General features: G+C 38.5%; 3 long non-coding RNA genes across 4 annotated transcripts; 1 reads left to right on the forward strand and 2 right to left on the reverse strand.

The window, feature by feature from the left end:
* Positions 1-1,732: 1,732 nt before the first annotated feature.
* LOC120104450 lies at positions 1,733-2,864 on the reverse strand. Its single transcript, XR_005506874.1, has 4 exons — positions 2,804-2,864; positions 2,449-2,689; positions 2,060-2,367; positions 1,733-1,828 (listed from the first exon to the last, which is right to left on the reverse strand). It is a non-coding gene; the product is annotated as an uncharacterized LOC120104450 (long non-coding RNA).
* Positions 2,865-8,698: 5,834 nt separating this feature from the next.
* On the forward strand, positions 8,699-9,892 carry LOC113461021. 2 transcript variants are annotated; one of them, XR_005506876.1, is made up of 3 exons: positions 8,699-8,859; positions 9,296-9,381; positions 9,470-9,892. It is a non-coding gene; the product is annotated as an uncharacterized LOC113461021 (long non-coding RNA). The 2 variants fall into 2 exon arrangements; XR_005506875.1 differs by lacking the exon at positions 9,296-9,381.
* Positions 9,893-17,489: 7,597 nt separating this feature from the next.
* LOC120104451 lies at positions 17,490-17,875 on the reverse strand. Its single transcript, XR_005506877.1, has 3 exons — positions 17,821-17,875; positions 17,640-17,722; positions 17,490-17,551 (listed from the first exon to the last, which is right to left on the reverse strand). It is a non-coding gene; the product is annotated as an uncharacterized LOC120104451 (long non-coding RNA).
* Positions 17,876-21,358: the final 3,483 nt, after the last annotated feature.

Below are 21,358 nucleotides of genomic sequence, written 5' to 3' on the forward strand. Positions count from 1 at the left end.
TAAACCAAAAGAGTCGAGCCCACAATGGCTATAGGTGAAAGACAGAGTACAGCAAAAACAAGAGCTATTTTGAGTCGACCCCGAAAGATCGCGAGTCAATCCCTGAAGATCATAAGTCGACTCTTAAAGAAGTCGAGTCGACCAGTCTACGCCTCGCAATAATAACGACTAGTTTTCTTGCAAATTAGAACAACCATGTTTGTTTCACAACGGCTCTTTCAGCCTGTCTAGCAGCTAGAAGTATTTACCAACTACTCTTTGGTGGTATAAATGCATGGAAACACCAAAAAGGAAGAAAAGAGAAGTGATTGAGGATCAAAGGAAAAAAGCCTTTAGAAAAAGAAGGAGAGAAATTTACAAAAGAAAAAAAAACATTCAAGTGCATTTATTAAGAGCTGAAAAATCACATCCTCCACCGTTGAGAGAGTTGGTAAAGAGCATTCAAATTTATTCAAGGCCAACCAACTGATTCAAAGTTTTATTTATTTTTTGTGTATTTATCTTTAAGGAGATGTAATTTACTTTGTCGCATATTTTTCTCTTACTCGGTCATGACAAGATTTAGGGATTGAAACTTGGAAAAAAATCCGTCCAAACCTTGAATTGAATTGTATTTGAGCTTGGGAAAAGGCTTGGTGGTGATTTTGGTTGACAAGTAAAAATCAACTGGGTTGAATTTGAGCCCAGTCAAAATAATCGGACTGTAATCTTGAAGGGATTATTGTGAAAATTCTCAAGAAGGATGTCTTGGAGAGTGGATGTAGGTACAGGATTGGCACCGAACTACTATAAATTGCATTATTTATGGTGTTTGATCTGTGTACTCTGAATTTCTACATATTTACTTATTGCTCATTATCAATTGTAAATCACTCACACACATCAAGTTTTATTCCGTTGTATTTTGTTTAAATTTTTCGAAAAGCCTAATTTACCATCCCTCCCCGCCTCTCTTGGGCTACATAACTAGGCAATACCACATATTAAACAGAAAAAGTATGTAAGGATCCATGTAGGTATGTGTTTAGTTCCATATCAGTTATACACTAGACAGATTTTAGATACTTATACGAACTAATAATCCTAATAATATATTATGGCTAGTCTTTTTGGGTATGGTCAACCTAACCAAATGCTGCCCACGATCCCGCATCAATATGATCCAAGAATCAATCTTCTTTCCACAAATAGTTTTAAACAATCTTGGGCTAGGTTTGGAAGTTTCGGTATCCTAAAGGCAACAAATGTCATATCTAGATTCAGAAATAATATCTCTAAGAGCTCTCTTTTTTTTTGTGCCGAAGATCCCAATCATCCAATATTCCAAGTGATAATTTTCATGATGGAAGGAGTGAAATTTCAGTTGGCCAGATACTAACAAAAATAAAAGAAGACAGTATACAACTTTGAGATAGTATAGTAGAACTAGACCATTAGGGCACTAAAGAACTCCAAAAGGATAGATACAAAGCTAGAGAGAAGCTAGGTGGCTTCAACTCAAGCCAAATGACCTATTGGGTCCTGATCAGACCCAATCCTATCAACAAATGGTTTGTTTCGGGTCTAAAATCCACCTGAATATGAAACTAGATCAGGTCAGGGTCAAGCATGCCCCAGCCCTACCTGATCCGGCTGCAGCCCTATTGACTGGTTGTCAGGATAAAGATGGTTGAAGTGTTGGTTAAAAGCTGACACTGTTAACCTTGGAAAAAGGGAAAAATTACCCAAAATAAAAGCAAAAATAAAAATCAAATCAGCTCATTGTCATTTGTTCAGAGATAGAGCACCTCGGATGTACATATCTTATCTCCAGCATCCATTGCCACAGCTGACAAACAACAAAAGACTGAAGTGTTATATCAGAAAAGGACAAAAAAGCTAAAGCTACACTAATTTATTCAAAAAAACCGACAGCATCAAAACAACAGCATTGATGAGGCAATAAGTTTCAGTTCCTGTGGAGGCAAAATAGCAACCGGGCAATAAGATGAAAATCATGCCCTAAAGTACTACTGTAAAATAGAAAGGGATATTAAAACTTCAAACGAAAGAAAAAGACCTCAGATTGTTCTAACCACCATTCTCATCTCTTGGTAAAATTTCATGAATCCAAGGTGTACATGGGAAAGGAGTACATAGGTATTTATGGCATCCTAAAACCTATTTGTAGTAGATCCCATGCTTTCTTCAACTCAACATCCCAATCACTGGTAAAAGATGTGTTGCATTTCACATTAGACGACAACAGTATAAAGCACCGAATAGTAACAGGTCAAACTGCAAAATCAGAGGTCTGGCTTGATGATCAATCGTCCGGCTTGATACCATAATGCTTTTACTGTTGGCAGGGGTGAGAACAATCACGGCCTGTAAAAATCAATTAAGTCTATTAGATCAAGCATTGGTAAAGCAAGAAGCTCAGTTGATGAAGACTAGATGCCTACTTACAAATCAGTTCCTATTTCTCATTTGGTCACCATTAGTTAGATGCACTCTCAAATATCATCAGTGTCCGCTCAGGTTGGAGAAGAATAATTCCCAAATTTATCAATAATTTGTTGCTAGAACTTCCAAGATGGATTTGCCCCTGTTATTGCTCGCTGGCCAAATGAGTAGGCACAAACATAGTGTTGGACATTGTCAGCCATAGCTAGCCCTTCTAAGTAGACTCGAATATCTCCTCCTGGACCTGCTCATGAATATTAAAGACAAATTTGGACTCTGCATAGCAAGAAAAAAAAAAAGGAAAAAAGGGGAGAAACAAAAAAATAAAACAGACATACAGATCATGTAAAATATTTACCTATAGAATTGTCGCCTTCATCATAAAAATGGTAGGGATATGGAAAGATAGCAGTGTGCAGCAAAACAAGAATTCAAGAAAAGAAATGGATGAGAGAGATATCATGCAGAAAACTGAAAAATCTGATAAAGGTGATAAATCCATTCGGAAATGCCAAAAATGGTAAAAAAATGGACTCCTTACAGGATTACAGAGGGCCTTGTAAGGAGAGTCATCCACCAGCAACACATTTGATGGCAAGTACTCTCCACTCTCCCATGGAAGATCAGGATCCTCTTTGTTCCATAGTTTCTTCATTTCTTTCAAAACCAATGGCTTTTCCACATTCTCAACTGTTGAGGACCCAGTGAGAGTGCATTTGGATCTATCCTGAACAAAGTTGCAAAGATATCAACTGAATGCAGCTGAAATTAAAAGAAATATGTTGCAGATGCAATACATAATAGATAGCATTTCTCACTTCCTGCAAATGAAGATCATCTACAAGGAATGGTTAGAAACTATACTAGAAGCAAGTCTTATCCAAGAATTGGCATAAAGTATGAAATATGACCCAAGATACCATTCCAGCAGAAATGATAAGTTCCAATGTTGCAATCAAGATACGCAGAACCGACCGAACCAACGTACCAGTGGAGACCGGTACCGGTTCGGTACCAATTGAAACCGGTACCAAACCGGCCAACCGCAAATATTAAAAAAAAAAGAAAAAACACTGTGCGCGCGTGTCTGCGTTTTAGCCACTGTGGCATTCAATGCCCACGCAGGCTCGCGCTCGCATGCGGTGCCGCGGGGGCTCATTGCCCCGCGTGGGAAACCGCACGCATGGAATCGCGCGCGGACGCCCTTTTTTTTCTTTTCTTTTTTTTTCCTTTCCTTCTTCTTCCTCCTTTCCGAACTCACTTCCTCTCCTTTCTTGCCCTCTCTCCTCCTCTCTTCTCTCTTTCCCCCTTCTCCCATGAGCAAAGAAGGGGCCGAAATCGCGACCAAGACGGGTGATCCTCGTCGGCCCAAGGGAGCCAGCCCAGTGCGACAGGTAGGCTTCTTCTTTTCTTCTTCTTCTCCTCTCTCTTCTTCTTCCTCTTCTTCCTCTTGCTTCTTCTTTCTTCCTCTTCTTCCTCTTCCTCTTCCCCAGTACCGGTACCGGGCTTGTACTGGTTCGAACAGGATCGGTTCGCACCGATATGGACAAGGAGCCGTTCAGCAGACCCTAGTTGCAATAAACTCAAGTAGCTAGAAACAGATAGTCCTTAAAGATGACCTCATACATCATAGATGATATATCAGAAGGACCATCAACTTATTTTCTATGGTTACTTTGCCTGACACTTCGGATAATTAGCATACATCAATGAGACCTTTCCACTGTAAAGGCTCCTTTGTGGCAGGAGAGATAAAAATACAGTATCTTTTATTCAGACTCCAAGGTTGCTTCAGCCCCAAGATTCACATATACCTTTCGTATTAGGTAACAAACTGTTAGGGCTACTATAATTGTATTAAGGAATAGTAGCTCAAGATAATTTACGGTATTTCACTGAAGAAAATGAAGCGTTCATCAGGTAGAAAAAAAATTAACATACAAACTATTGATGAGAACTAGAAAAGAACAGTGAAGTATTTCATAACCAGGTTCAGATACATCAATACAAGCAACATCATAATATTTCAAAATGAAATAAAAGAAACTGCCAAGATTAGTGTCTTTACAAAATACTTACCCAGCAAAACAACAACCTATGTTTAGCATCCCCCACAAGATAATCAACCATAGCATCAACATTTTTTCTGCACAAATTTTGAAGCCCATCAATGATAGAACCACAGCAGAAAATTCAGCGGAACCAAAAATGTAGTAGTAGACCACCAACTGCATAATAACTTAGCTCTAAGATGCTTTCACAATGAAGAAAAAACACAAAGAAGGAAAAAAAAGTAAAAGAACAAAAAGGTGAACCAGAAAAAATTTTGAAGACATACCTCATTTTTGATGACCAGATCCCTATATCAAATTTATCGAAGCAGAAGTTCAGAAAATCGTCATAGAATGGCCTTTTAAAGCCTGAAATGCAATACAAAAGTCTACATAAGCACCTAAATTTTAAAAGAATGGCAGCTTGTAATTTAACATAAGATGTTAGACATTGCTGTCAATGTTCACCTGCTTGTTTGTCAATCCATTTATCTGCATTAAGGATTTTCCGATAATCAAGGACAGCATCAGCCAGTACTCCATTAAGATCAAGAACAAGCAACTTTTTTTAAGTGCAACTAATTAATGATCTTCCTCGTGAAACATGCAGCGCATCCAATTTCTTATCCTGGTTCCTAGTCAAATCTACGGAGATACAATGCTCCATAGCATGGTTCACTGATAAAGAAGGCACTTCTCTCCCATCCTGATAACGAGTTGTGTCTCTGTGATTGCACAAAGGCATTACATTTGAAACATAATCTTTACGATCTGCAGGTTTCACATTCTCTAATGCAGCTTCCCTCCTTGAAATAGATGTCTTCTCAGAATGATTCACAGATATGCCATCCATGATATCATTGTCTCCATGGAAAGGGAAATTAACATCCTCCTTTTTGAACAAATGCAACTGACCATCTTGTTTGTCGGGTAAATCTCAAGATGCAAAAATGTCTATAACACCTCTAATTGGTGGAGGCAAACTTGGTTCCTGTTTTTCATCAGTAGTAAGCAACTCTAAATTGCCTCCTACAGGACTGGCGTGTCCTTGTGGAAGCGTATAAACTTCATCTGAGGAACCTTCATTCTTCAGTGCATATGCATCATCTGAAACTCTCTCTTCATGTCTCTTATGACTTGCTTATTTCTTCTGACCCTTCTTCGAAATTTACGTGATGAAGATGCCCTATTAGCAGTGTCTGCACCACCAATTTCACCAAGCTGCAACAAAGGGTTAGGCAAATTATCTTGAATTTGTTTAATATCACGATCAAGGCAATCCAAGCTCTTGTCAATCACCATACTCGTGACCTTCTTATTTTGGCTTAAACAGGGGTTTTCTACTACATGTTGGTCTAGATGTACTTCGGAGAAGACGAAATTATTGATTGGTGATTCATCATCCAAAGCCTTCGTCAAACCACCACCTTCTTTGGTGGCTACTGGCGTTGATTTATTTTCAATAGACGCATTGATATTATTCTTTCCCACAACTTTTATTTATGCAATGTCTGATATAGATGAACGCAAAGCAGAATATTTTTCTCGATCAAGTCCTGTTCTATACTGAGACAAGGAAAAAACCTTCTGTTTCTCCCTTTCTGCTTTTCTTCTTTTATTGGACTGAGTATTTTTCACAGTACCCAAGTTTGAACTAATTTCAGTATGCATATTGCTTTTAGTCAAATCAACAAGAGCATCTATGATCCAAGCACTATTTCCCTTCTCCTCTGATGACCCCTTAGTGCCGCCAATTGCTGTTTTGATACTAAAATTCTTCAACTTATGGCCCTTCAACTTAGCAGAGGTGCCACTTTGAGCAGCTAAGAATGAGAAGCATACCATAGAACCACTGTCAGAAGGCCTTTTCTTGCCTCTTTTTCCATGCCTCCTACTTTCCTTGAAGTGGCAGGCTTTGATTCACTCAAGTTGGACTTCTTTAGTGTACCAGAATCAGTACTTTTCAAATTGGTGGATTTCACATCATTTTTCTCATCTGATATTTTTCCTGTATTCCTCTCTTCCATGGCCTCGACCCTATTTACAGCTAGCAAGCTATGCTTTTTCCTTCTCCTCTTCTGCTTCTCTCGTCCTAGTTGGTGTTTAGGAACTCAGTTAGGACGAGAGAAGCGGAAGAGGAAAAGAGAAAAGCATAGCTTGCCGGTTGCAAATAGGGTCAAAGCCATACAAGAGAGGAATAGGGAAAAAATATCAGATGAGAAAAATAATATGAAATCCACCAATTTGAAAAGTATTGATTCTGGTACACTAAAGTTTTCACATGATGCATCTCAACACCACAACTTTAAAGAGCAAAATGGCATCATGTGATATATTTATGATATATCACATTTTAATAACTACAATAAACAGACTCAGGAATGTCAGGTCAGGATGCATTTCTTTCAAATCCTTATGAATTCTACGGATATATTTTCGTGGACCAATAACTGTCTTTCCCAATAACCATGTCTTAGTGTTGGAAGAAAGTACTTTGAAGTAAACCAAAAAGTAAGCACCAAGAACTATTAGTTCACATATCATAAATTTAAACCTTAATATCAGAAAGTAAGCTAAAACCCTAATTTCCCGCTTTTCAATATCAAACCGAAACATATACTCCAAGAAAATATTAGGGAAGAAAAGCCAGCTTCCTATCTTCTTCGCTCATAATAAAGATATATGAGACCTAGAACATCCATCTCAACTTCATTTTACTAGGCAAAACTGCATGAAGAACACAAAAACTAAGGGGAAAAATTCAACCTAGCAGATAGTCTACTCAAATTAAAACAGACAGGAAATCAAGGACATCCTTTCTATTTCATTTTTCTTTACAAAATCAGATCCATTGCACAAGCATTTGGAACAAATTAGTAAACAGAGGATTAGTCTCAAATTAGAAGCGAAAAGCCAAAAAACAGAAGATAGAAAAAACACCGTTAATCAGCATCAGTGCTTCAGCAAATAATACCAAAGCGTGTGTGAGAAACCTTAGAAAGAAAGGGAAAACCAGAATACATGATCGAATCACAAGTATTGAGAGAATCCGCTATCCGACAATCGCCGCGAATCGCCGGCGATAATTTGGACATTGGAGCACGAGAGTCACACCTGAGCTCGGGATTTTCCGGTTCCCCATCGCGTCTCTCTCTCTCTCTCTCGATCCAAATCGAAATCGAGGGGGACCCGTAGGTCGCGTGGGCCGATTCCCTGATTAGCCACAACGGCGACTCTGCTTGTGCCCGCTATTGTATGTTAGTTAACATGCTCCTCTGCCCCAGAGACCGAATAAAGATTTCCCTGCTTCCTAATGAAGGATTTAATCTGGGGTACTGGATAGATAAAATACGATCGGGAACAAGTGAAGGGAGATCGATGGATCCTCTCCCAGGGTTTTAGCCATTAAATAGAAAACTTCTATTTTTTGGGGGAATGGATCTGCCATCCGATTTGTCTTGATGTCATCTTGTCCATTCGCGAGACGCGCCACGGTCAAACAACGGAGAGATTGGATCATATTGTTCTTACGCGATACTTGCCGTCTGATTCCGTGGAGCGACACCAATAAGACGGTCCCGTTCTTTTGATCATTGATGGCATTCGATGATCAGTGTTGGAGAATCATAGCACATGATTTGTAATAGAGGTGATCACGGGCCTTCTGGCCCGCCCAGCCCGCCCGGCCCGAAATTTTTCGGGCTTGGGCATTGAAAAAGGGCCCATTGGTCGGGCCTAGGCAGGAAAAGCGGCCCGACCAAAAAAATCGGGCCGGGCCTGGAAACGTTAAAAATGGCCCGGTTCGGCCCGGCCCGGTTATAAAATCCTGTTATAAATTATAATATATTAAAAAAATTTAACAAAAACCCTAACTTTGGGCTTTCCCTTCCCTTCCCTTCCCCTCCCCTCCCTCGCTGAGACTGAGAGCTGCCGCCGCCCCCCCCCCCCCCTCCCTCGCCCCCCCTCCCTCGCTGAGAGCCTGAGAGCCGCCGCCGCCCTCCCTCGCTGAGAGCCGCCACCGCACCCCCCCTCCCTCGCTGAGACTGAGAGCCGCCGCCGCCCCGCCTCCCTCGCTGAGAGCCTGAGAGCCGCCGCCGCCCTCCCTCGCTGAGAGCCGCCGCCGCACCCCCCCTCCCTCGCTGAGACTGAGAGCCGCCGCCGCCGGCCCCCCTCCCTCGCTGAGACTGAGAGCCGCCCCCGCCCCCGCCCCCCCCCCCCCCCCCCCCCCTTTTCCCTCGCTGAGAGCCTGATAGCCGCCTCCTCTCGGTGTCGTCGCCTCTTCAACGACCGGCCGGCGGCTCTTCGCGTCCTTCTCCCCCGGACGGCAACCTCCGCGGCTCCGGTCACCGACTCACAGTCACCGGTAAGAGTTTCCTCCTCCTCCTCCTCCTCTTCGAGCTCGATCCCGGTAGATTTTGCCCAAGCCCGGAGAGAGAAAGAGAGAGAGAGAGAGGTGGGGGGGCAGCGAGAGAGCTCGGAACAGTGGGAGAGTGGGGAGTGGGGACAGTGGTTTTGTTTTGGGTTGAGACGGGAGACAGAGAAAGAGAGGAGGGATCTTTCATCCCTTCTCTTTTTGGATTTGGTCTTGGTTTTCCTTCCCTCACATTGCTCCAGTAACCCAGTTCCAGCTGGGCCATCAGGAAGAAAGATCGGGGGATTGGAGATGGACTTCTTGGAGGGTGGAGATTCTCTGAATTTTCTCTCTCAGTTTCTTCTCCCCTGATTTTTTTTTTTCCGGTTGGATGGTGCTTTATTTGTATTATGATAATTCTTGTGAACTGAATTTTTTGTATAATTAGTTGAAGATGGCGAGGAATCAATTCTAACATGGAAGAATCTAGTGAGGATGAAGATGACGAGGAAGAGATGGAAGAGGGATTACATGGTTCGGTCATTTAGATATTCTATTAATAACTCTAATAATTATTCATGTTCAATCAACAATTGCTAATGTTTCAATTTTGTGTTTGTAGGTTTTGAGAGTTAGAAGATGCAAGGATGTTCTACAGTTTTCTATTATGGAAGTGGCTTCAAGAATTATGAACTTTTATGAACTTTTGAATGCACAAAGATGCATATTTGTTATAATGTTAATAGGACAATGTAATTTGTATTTTGTCTAAGTTTGCAGTTTTTATTATTGGGTTGTAATTTTCAGCTGGACAACAATGTTTCATACATTTTATTTTCTTTCTATTGGCTTGAAGCTGCAATTTTTTTCTTTTTTAATGTTTGTAGATATATCCAAATTTCAAAGTTTGAAACCACCACCAACACTATCTATTTAAAATAGGCTAGTTATATCCTTAACATTAACCAATTAACCAATTTAGAGAGCCCATTAAGCTGTTGGGCCATTTTTGCCCATTTCTAGATTCCAAACAAAAAAAAAAAAATCGGGCCTGTCGGGTCGGGCCTGTCGGGTCGGGGCCTGTCGGGTCGGGTCGGGCCTGGGACCAGATTTATAAGGTTGGGTCGGGTCTGGACAAAAATTTAAGCCCGACAGTCGGGCCGGGCCGGGTCTGGGCATAGCCATCGGGCCTAATTTCTGCTGTAGAGCCCGGCCCGAGCCTGGCCCGGCCCGGGTTTTGATCACCTCTAATTTGTAAGCTGCAATGAAGCCTGCAGAAAGCTAAACTGTTCCCCAAATTTCTTCCTCTCTCTCTCTCTCTCTCTCTCTCTCTCTCTCTCTCTCTCTCTCTCTCTCTCTCTCTCTCTCTCTCTCTCGTCGCATGTAACTATAACCCAAGTGGAAAAGTTTGAAATTTTTATTAGGAAAGGAAAAGATTAAAAGTTGGCAAAAAAAGGTATAATGTTACCAAATCTTATTTATGTAAAACAGCATATAAATATGTCAAAAAGAAATTGATGCAAAATTTTATATTATATTTTTTTTGGATTTTTTTCATACATACTCTCTAAATATTGAAATTTGCATAAATACCTCCCAAAATTGATATTTACATATATACCTTATCAACACTTGTTTTGTATGTATACCCTCTTTTTTTTTTCTTTTTTTTTGGTGCATATACCAATACTATCTAATGTCGTTAAGAAGTTAGCAATTTAAAATTGAAATATTGAATATACCCTTAATGGGTAAACATGCAAAAAAAAACGTTTATAAGGATATACATGTAAATAGCAATTTTGGAGAGTATACACGCAAAAAAAACCCTTATATTTTTGCATCAATACCCATCTAAATATTAAAATTTACATGAATACGCTCTAAATTCATATTTACGTGTATGCCCTTACAAAATACTATTTTTGTATGAATATATTTGATATAGTGATTCAACTAACGTGATTAGCTAAAATCATTTTTATTTAAATTAAAATTATGAAAGTATCTTTTTAAGCTTGAAACAGGTAATGAGTTAACAGGTCTCATTAGAAACTAATATCTCTATCACCTTTGAGAAATTTTTCGATCTCTCTCGATCTTCTCTTTCACTTCTCCATCCGAAATCAAAATCATTCCTAGGACTCTCTTTTCTACTATAGATAGCCCTTCATTGTATCATTTTTTAGATTATGAAGATGGTCAAGTCCTGCTTTTAGCTTTATAAATTATTTAAACAAAAGTGTTTCTAGAGATTGACGACATTTGTTTTTTAGTATATGAGATTTGCAATGCTTATCTTTTAGAGTTAAAAAATTTCTTATGTGCAGGCTAGTGGCTGATTTAACATTACTGTGACAAGATGGGCCCCATTTATTAGATCTCTTCTTCTTCTAGAAAATTGAAGCTCCAAAGAAAAGTAGTTAAGATACACAACGTAAGGGGTAGCCTTCTACTACATGACTGCAAAGGTTGTTAATAAGTCTCAAGGGTTCGAAGTTTTTCAGGGCTCGTTTGGTTCGCAGAAAGCATTTTTCCTTTTAGGAATATGATTCCTGAAAAGCAGATTCCTAAAAAGAGAATGCATAAAAAAGTACTTTTGGCATGTTTGGTTGACCATGGAAAAATGACAGATTTTCAGAGTGCTTATGTTTAGTTGACCATCCACTTTCTTGAAAAAGTTATGTGTAATTCCTATTATACCATTAATAAAAATTAGGTTTTTAATACTTCTTTAATGCTGAAGAGTCTTTTTAGAAAAAAATAAAAATGGAGTGATTTCCGACTCACGGAAAAGTAACTTTTTCATATTTCTTATAGAAAAGACTTTTCCATGTGAGAATCATATTCCCATAGGAATACAACTTTTCTATCTCTCTCTTTTGAAAACTCCAACCAAACAAGAGGCATCTCATTACTTTTCCGTTGACCACACTTTCCCCCCTCCTTTTCCCATGAACCAAACAAGCCCTCAATGATTTTGTTTGGGAATGATTGATGTTGTTCTTTCATCTATGAGCATAGCAGTAGAAAGAAAACTTGATCATTGCAACATATCGTGTGCCTTTAAGAAATTCTAAGCATTTTCTATATTTTAATATATGCCCTCCTACAAGCATCTATAACAATAAATATTAGAGGCTGTGTTTCGATGAAATAAGATATAATTGTTGTTATAAATAAAGAAAAATAAAGTAGAATAATTTCATAATTAATGAAAGAATATTTATAGCTCTTTTTGTTATCTAATTATTAAATCAATCTTTTTCTTTAGTAATTTTTTTACGAAAGTATGAAGCATTAGGTACTAGACAAATCTGAGTATTAAAATAAGTTGAAATAAAAAAATAAAATTAAAATTTCTTGCACGTAAACCTACCTAAATGTGTGAAATTACATTAATACTCTCGCAAAGTGTTATTTGCATATATACCCTTATAATTTTTTTTTCATGTCTATTCATTAAGAAAATTTCAGTTATTTTTAATTTTAAATAGCTAATTTCTTGACGGCGTTAGATAGTGTAGGCACATATGCATAAAAAAATTGAAGGATATACATATAAAATAAATATTTTATAAGAATATACATACAAATATAAATTTTGAAAGAATATTCATATAAATTTTAATATTTAGAAAGACGTGTGCCTGAAAAAAAAAACTCTATTTTTAATGAAAACATTGATAATGCTGAACCAATGCTTTCATCACAGCGGCCCATGCACATAATTGGTCATTATTTTTTAGCCAGCATTATTTGGCTTCAACTTGTTTTAACAGCGTCCAGTTTTACTAGTGAAGGTCATGTCCAACGTTTGAAATCAATACAACAATTTTCGCATTTTAGCAATTTATGTATATTCACAACATAATAATAAAAATATCCGACACTTTAATAATGATCATTAGAGCATAGCCATGGCCAACAATTTTTTTTATTAAAAATATAATAGATATTTTATTAAAAAAAATTTCAAACAACAAATATATGACCAAACATAAGCTACTCTAAAATATACTACTTTTGATCAACCAAATATACAAAAACTATTTTTTTTAGGCATTATATATTCATACATCAACTTTTCAAAAAAAAATATTTTAATAAAAAAAATTCCCACGAATCAGACAAGTCCTAAGGAATGCAGAGAATACTGTTTCTTTCTTTTCTTTTCTTTTTTTTCTTTTTCGTTTGTTTGAGGGCTGGGGGGGTGCTGTTACATCTGATGAGTGCCGCTTCAATGAAAGAATTGACCTGTTGGCATAAGCTTTCCCTGTTTTACCAACATTTAAACCCTGCGACTTAGAAAATGGATAGTATCACTGCACAAAAACACCTCCAGTTTTAAAAATTGGGCAGTAGCACTACCCATCAACAAACACCTGTTTTGAAAACCTAGTAGCATCACTGGACAAATGATGTTGTGTATTTGACCAATCTCCATAATTATAGTATATCTTTGTAATGAAAAGAAATTATAGCATGTATCTCAAATAAATAAATATGGCATACAAGGAAATAAAATTATAGCATATATTTCAAGTACACAAGTAATGGCATACAAAGGAACAAATCCATATGATATTGTATAGTTGACCAATCTCCATAATTATAAAATATCTTTATCATACACTACAATTATACCTATAATTATGTAATTGGTCTCTTATAATTAAAACTTCTATATAATGTGCGTACATATCTCACCCTACTAAGTGTGGTATTCTTGATATAGCACTTTCTCTTCATTCCCTTTCATGAAGCTTTCAATTTTCTCAATCCAAAGTTATTAATTTTCAATATTGTTGTAAAAAAAGCACCACCGGAAATGTAATAGAAAAAAATGAAGCCCTCCATATCTCTCTATCTTCTAGCTCCTCTCTTCTGCTACCAAAGCACCACCTTGGCTGCCATTACACCTCTCGAACAACTATTTAGTTGTCAATACCCGTGCAGGCGTGTATTTAGTCTCACATCGGTTATTCATTGGGTTATTCTTAGATACTTATACACGATCAAAATATCCAAATAATACTTTCCGACTAGATCTTATTTTTGAGATGGGCAGCCAATCCTATGGCATCAAAGCTCAACAGTGTTGCCGAAGCTGTGCTCAGCGCCACCATTAAGGTGCCATTGAGCTGCGACGAGCTTGGGATGCCATCAATCACTAAAGAGAACAATGCTTTCTCGGATTTGTCCCTCCTTGCCCATGTCATTGCTCAACGCTTGGGGCTATAGTTTTCCTCGGAATTTTTTCAACTATATTCTTTGCCATATGCAATGGGCTTGTCATTTTGGACATATTTATGAATGAAAATTAAACTAGTGTTGCTGCGATATGGAGCTTTGTTCTTTGAAATAGAGTTTGGCACTTGAATCTCAAAAATTTAACTCAGGAAGTTTTGTTTAGTATCGCTATCATGAGTTCTTTTCTTTTTTCGGCTATGCCACCAGTTAACTTATACCAAATAAAAATGTGCTCATGTTAATCTCACAAAATATTTCTTATAATTAGTTTAGATTTATTGGTTATCAAAGACAATCATTGCCTAGAATTTGAATATATATGTATATATATAATTGACATTTATGATATTGTGTATATATGTATGCATGCATGCATGTAACTATGTATAGTCATGTGTATGTATGTAAATTATTGTGATAATTTTCATCAGAGTATCGGTCTTGACCTGGCCATATGAATATCGGGGGTCAATCGGCCTCCTATGGTGATGCATGTTACCATTCTGAAAATTTCTATGAGTGTAGAATGTTAGGTAAAAATTTTATAAAAATAGGAGTTTGGAAAGTGAATCAAAATCGGGATGAACTAACCCGCTGTCAGTCCGGGTTACTGTTCATCCGAGATGAAAAAAGTAAGAAAAATGATGGGAGTCACCTCAAAACGCGCCGGAGTCGACTCAAGGTCAATTGGAGTCGACTCGAGGCAGATTGGGGTCGACTCACGAGGTTGGGGATCGACTTTCTCTAAGAATCCAAAAAATGAAGTTTTGCGGCTCTGTGGTCGAGGTCGACTCATGAGGTTGGGGTCGACTCACGCTTCAGTGAAATTTTTAGTGAAGGAAGATTTTGACTCTTTCTCGCACCTTGATCCTATAGCAGTGGCCTAAGGTGTGTATGTCATGCTTTTGCATCATAATACATATAAGGGAAAGATTAATTGATAGGAAAAAGGAAAAAAGGAAAGGATTTAGAAAAGAAGGGAGTTGAATCAATTAAAGTTTCATATATTTATGATTGGCACGTAGATTATAGCCCTTGATACAAGACTAAGAGCATGATTAATGTATGTTTCAGTTAGGCAAGAAGTTAGGAAGCAAAAAGAAGAAGTTCCCTACTGCCTACCGTAAGCTTTTGGAGGCATATCAAGGCCGTACCGGACTGGCAGGTGAATGGGAGTCATGTACTTTGCACCATGAGCATTCCTAATTTATTTTTATGAATATCGCCAAGTGTGAATTGATTCCACCCGTGCATATTGATTGATATTGTAGTAGATTCCTCTATAATCTTGTTTTTCTATGCTTGATTAATTTGTACATGCATTTAAGGAAATATTGAGAGGAATTACAAGGGGTAGAAGAGTAGTCAAATTGGTTCCAAATTGTGAAATGACTTCTTTTGTAAATTGATTTTATTTTCTCTATTTCAAAGACTTGTAGAGCCTTTTTAGTGGTATATTGAGTTGCATTGCACTTCCTTGACCCCTCACTCCCAACCCTGATTAGGGCTGTAAATGGGTCGGGTCGGGTCGGGTCCTGAGTGACCCCAACCCGACCCGGTTTTTTGTTCGGGTCCTAATTTTGGACCCAGACCCGACCCGGTTGAAATTCGGGTCGGGTCGATGCCGACCCCGATGGGTCATTTGGGTCGGGTCGGATCCGGGTCCGATCGGGTCCATGAGATGAACAAGTTTTAACCCCAGAGCAAGCAAAGTTAAACATTCTACGGATCTGTTAAAAACAATCATATATTGATATTTTTAATAGTTCAGCTCCATGAATAATGAAGACTGACAAATGCTATTCTTATTTATTATCAAAAGCTCTTAATCACACAATGGAAGAATTGTTTTCTACATGCCGAGCCTATTCACACATGCAACCAATATGGAGCAGCAGAAAAAAGCAAACGTTAGATGGGGGTAGCATGAAGGCACACTCAAAATGACATCAGAAGCAACAATCATTTTGGTGATAAATGAAAAAATAGCATGCAAAAGTGACAAAAATCCAAGGCACACTCAAACAGACATCAGAAGCAACTCCTCGGTGTTCATTTACAAATGATTTTGGTGACAAATGATTTACAAATTTCTTTAGTAGAATTTACAAATTTCATTTGCCCAGGAGTCTTGCTCTCAGCTCCTCTGCCAGTCCACTGCATCAATGAACTCCTCAGAGTTCAACCACTGGTCTCAAGTCACCCTGGAAGAGACGAAAAGGCTCGCATAAAATCATCTGTTGTTTGATGGTTTATAACAGACGAAAGCTACAATTTTAGAAATAATAATAGTGACATGAGAGTGAGATGGTACTTTGGTCCATGATTGAGGAGAGCAAGATCTTTAGTCATCTTTCCAGACTCCACAGTTCCAATGCAAGCAGCTTCCAGTTTCTCGATAAAATCAAGTAGTCTAGCATTGTCATCTAGCTCTGCTCTGTTGAAAAACAAATATTTTGGGATTCAGAATTTTCATCTAAATGATGTACAGATCGCGTTTCTCTAGAACAGACAAAAGAAACATGAAGACCTTACAAATTATTGAAATACAAACTGTGAAAACAAATAAACAAATTCTTGAAATACATATTAGGAAAAACAAATAAAAAGAAATATTTCCAGTTAGTGCTTGCAGTTAGAACCACTGCAATAATCCAAAAGAAAGCCGAAGATACCTGTGTGCAAGCCCTCGTGACCAAGCAAAGATTGAAGCAATGCTATTTGTACTGGTTTCACCTCCTTTTTGGCGAACCCTGTAATGACGGGTTACTGACTTACTGTGCCATGTGCAAGGCTATCTTGCCAATTCATATTCTAAAACTACCAGGCATGCTATTCCTACCATGAATGGATTCTAAATTTCTAATAACACCAAAGTTCAATACAGAAATATAAAGACAAATAATTTCCACAGACAAGAAACCAGATTTGCTTTAGAATATGAATACCAGATTCCAACATACCAGTACCGATATTATTAGACCAAGGGATCCAAAACCTGGAAATACAGAGGGGGAAATCTGGTGACTGAGACAATGTGTTAGTGGTGTCAATGTATCATCAATCATCCCAGTAAAATGAAAAAACTAGGGTTCATTAAAAACTAGACCTGCATGAAGAATAGCTAAGAAGGAGAGTGCTCAAAAAGAAACAATATTTAAAAGAGCTGACATAGTACAAAAAGGGAAAGCAGAAGATATTCATGTAGAAGGATGAAGCTCAAAAGTTGAACCAATTTTTCACAGAATTTTTTAAAGCAAAATTCAACCCCATATGACAATCCAAAAAGGATGCATCATAGCATCAGCATCATATTCAGTGAATTTTAGAATTACATAACTAAGAACATGTATAATGAACACAATTTTCTTCATCCATTCGACCACAGGTAAAGGATCACCCGCACGGCAGAAACAATCAAGAACATCAGTTAAGATAGATTACCACCATCCTGCATAACTCAAAGAAGCAACATGAGATGATGCAAATTAGAGAATTCAAATGTCAACATAATAATGAAGATGATTGTTACTACTTACCAGCATAAGCTAATCATCGGTATTAATATCAACAACAGTTTCGTAATCTTCAACCTTGTATTTTGTATGAGGAGGTGGAATATCTATAAATGAAAAAAATACGAAATTAAAAATCTCAAAGTTTTTAAGCACTAGTACAGCTGGTACATGATAAAATTTATGAATGTTGTAGAAATTGAACCTGCAAGATAAGGCAAGCTATCTCGAAGCCAATCTTGTGCGCATATCAATACCTCAACTGTATTCGGAGATAGACTGCTACGAAAATCATCCAAAACCCTGCCAGCAGTGCTGAAGGCAGACTCAGATGCAACGGTAGAAACGGAAATTGCCAAGATATCACGTACCATCCTAGACAATATTGGATATTTTGATTCATTGAATTTCCAATACTGTAGAATGTCAAAATTTTGATCATCTAATGGATGAACCTGCTCCAAAAAATTAAATAGCAAGTCATTTTTATTAGAATTATTGACTAATAATTTAATGTAAGCATCCAAATTAGAGATCGTAAAATACCTTCTCTTCCAAATAGGTCTCTATTCTGACTTCGATGGTTGGGTAACTTGTACTCTGTGGATGAATTCTTTATAGCCATGCATAAAACGATTCTCATCTCTTCCACCTTGGGATGTAGACACCCTCTCATCCACTTGAACAAGAGAGACATTTGTGCCATATAAAATTGCATAATTATCATAAAAAGTTGAACAACTTCACGCACTTTGTTGATCTCAAATGAAGCACGATCACCATTACCATGGATTGTCTGAAAGCAATAAATAATAAGATTCATCTTATGTCTTGGATCAAGAACAACCCCTACAGCAAGAATGTGAGAGCATTCCTTCCAATACTTGTCAAATTTTTCTTGCATCTTTAAAGCCATCATCATCACAACTGCATTTGAACTCCTAGATTCTTCAATCAAGAGCATATTGATTCTCCAAATTTCATAGAAATACAAATTTGCAATTGGATTTTTTGTTTGTGAAAAAACTTCAGTTATAAGATGAAAACCTTTAAGAAGTTACAAATAATAATGCCTTGAGACCAATCTTCCTCAGTTGGCGCATTATCAAAATTAGATCCCGGGCCACAAGTCGCATAAATACATCCTTGAATTCTATAGCATCATTTAACATGAGATATGTAGAATTCCAACGAGTAGGTACATCTATGCATATCCTTTTCTTACCATTCATCTTGAACTATTTCACAATTCCCATAAACAATTCCAACCTTCCTTGAGATGATTTTATATATTTAACAGCCTCACGGATCCTATGAATAGCACCCTCCACTACCTTCAACCAATCCTTCACAATCAAATTAAGAATATGTGCACAGCAACGCACATGAAAGAATTTACCATCCAAAAAGTAAATCTTTTCTAAATTGTTTTTGAAGTTCTATTGCTACAACTATATTTGCTGACAAATTGTCAAGAGTGATGGAACTCAACCTTTTCTCAATATTCCAAGATAAAATACAGTTAGCTATAGCATCACTGTGGAGTGATTGATTATAACCCTATTTGATTTTGATGAGCTCAAAGCATTTGAGTATATCTTATGTTATACTAATGAATTCAATCTAGTGTTTCAGGCAAATATTTGTGAATTTATGTTTAAGAGTCAATTGGCTAAGTATTGAACTCACTTAAGCCAAAGTCTGAAGCTCGAGTCGACTCCGGAAGATTTCGAGTCGACTCTAAGTGTTTCAGAGGTTCTGGCAAATGCTCGAGTCGACTCCGGTACACTACGAGTCGACTCCAACTGAGAACTGACAGAAGGACAGAAAGTTGATTTTCAGACCCTGTCAGCGAGTCGACTCCAGAAGGGTTTGAGTCGACTCCGTTGGAATCCGAGTCGACTCCCGACGTCTCCGGGTCGACTCCAAATGGTAACAGAAGAAAGACAGAACGATGTATTTCAGACCCTGCAACCGAGTCGACTCCAGAAAGTTACGAGTCAACTCCAAAATTTGGCGAGTCGACTCCTAGTTACGTCCAAATCGACTCTCAAAGAAAAGCAAGATTAAAAGGCAGAGAACCAACATCGGAAACTCTGAGAGCCGAGTCGACTCCAAGCGCTCCAGAGTCGACTCTCAAGTTAGCCGAGTCGACTCCAACAAAGTGCGAGTCGACTCCGAGACAGTTCAACTCAAAACACAGAGGATCAGTTTTTCGGTCTCTAAGAGCCGAGTCGACTCCAACAAAGTGCAAGTCGACTCCGAGGCAGCTCAGGTCAACAGACAGAGGATCGGAATTTCGGACTCTGAGAGCCGAGTCGACTCCAAGAGAATCCGAGTCGACTCGAGGTAGTAAAACCGAAAGAAAGATCTCTGGAACCCTGAGAACGAGCCGTCTCCAAGAGGGTCGAGTCATCTCCAGATACTGGCAAGTCGACTCCAGGTTTGGCCGAGTCGACTCCAGAACGAGACAGCACTTTAATTCAAATCCTGAACAGTGGACAAGTCATCTTCAATAAAGCATGAGTCGACTCCAGCAACAGCCGAGTCGACTCCAGATCGAGCGAGTCGACTCCGACCCCAACGGATACATTGTCAAAAGTTGCAGATTGTGTAGAACGGCTACAAACTAGTGTCTAACGGCTAGTTTTCAAAGGGGACTGCTTAAATAGCCAGAGTGAACAGTAGTAGACATGAAGAGAGCTATTCCATTCAAACAAAAAGGGATTTCCACCAACCAAAGGCTCTCAAGAGTAAATACAAGAGGAAGAAGGAAGAAGTGCATTGAACTCCATCCAACAAACTCTTTCCTTCTCATTCAAGGCTCTCCTTCTGACATCAAATCTTTACCGCATTCAAAAAGGAGACTCAGAGTTCGAGAAGCCCCTTCTTCCACTTCTAAAATCTGTTTGAGGGCTTCTAACTCTACTCTTTTCATATTGTTGAATATTTGCTTACTAAGAAGCTTACCTTGTAACTTTTCTCAAACTATTTTCTTACTTGATTCAATGAGGGGATTGAATCAAGGGTTGTAAGGTTTGTTGGTGAGCCAAGGTTAAAACCAACGGTGTAAGGGTTCGATTGTGATCCCGGGAAAACAATCGAATGGTTCTAGTCGGTAAGCCTATGAAAACCGACCGAGTTCGTTGTGATCTCGTGAAAACAACAAGTTGGGTTGTGAACTTGTAAAACAACCGGCTGTAATCCTAGGGATTATAGTGAACTCCCAAGTGAAGCTTGGGGAGTGGACGTAGGAGCAAGGGTTAGCTCCGAACCACTATAAAATCTCTTATGTTTGTAATTGGTTCATTGTCTCTTCCATCCTCTCCACTCACTACAATTAGTGATCTAATTAATCTGCCTGCAATAATCTTAATTAGTTAATCATTAAGCTTTTGTGGAGTGATTGATTAAAACCCCATTTGATTTTGATGAGCTCAAAGCATTTGAGTATATCTTGTGATTACTAATGAATTCAATTGAGTGTTCAGTGAAAATCCTGTCCAAGTGTCTCTAGACTTGGTTCATAGTATTTTGGATAAGTTAAGAAGGCTGCATGAACCAAAGTCTGAGACTCGAATCGACTCCCGAGTATCACGAGTCGACTCCAAGCGTATCAAGTTCACTGGCACGAGCTCGAGTCGACTCCAGACTAGTACGAGTCGACTCCGACTGAGAACAGAAAGAAGAACAGAAAGCCTCATCTCAGAACCTGTCAACGAGCCGACTCCTGAAGTGCGCGA

Source organism: Phoenix dactylifera, chromosome 18 (assembly GCF_009389715.1).
Source record: "Phoenix dactylifera cultivar Barhee BC4 chromosome 18, palm_55x_up_171113_PBpolish2nd_filt_p, whole genome shotgun sequence".
NCBI classification, from domain to species: Eukaryota; Viridiplantae; Streptophyta; class Magnoliopsida; order Arecales; family Arecaceae; genus Phoenix; species Phoenix dactylifera.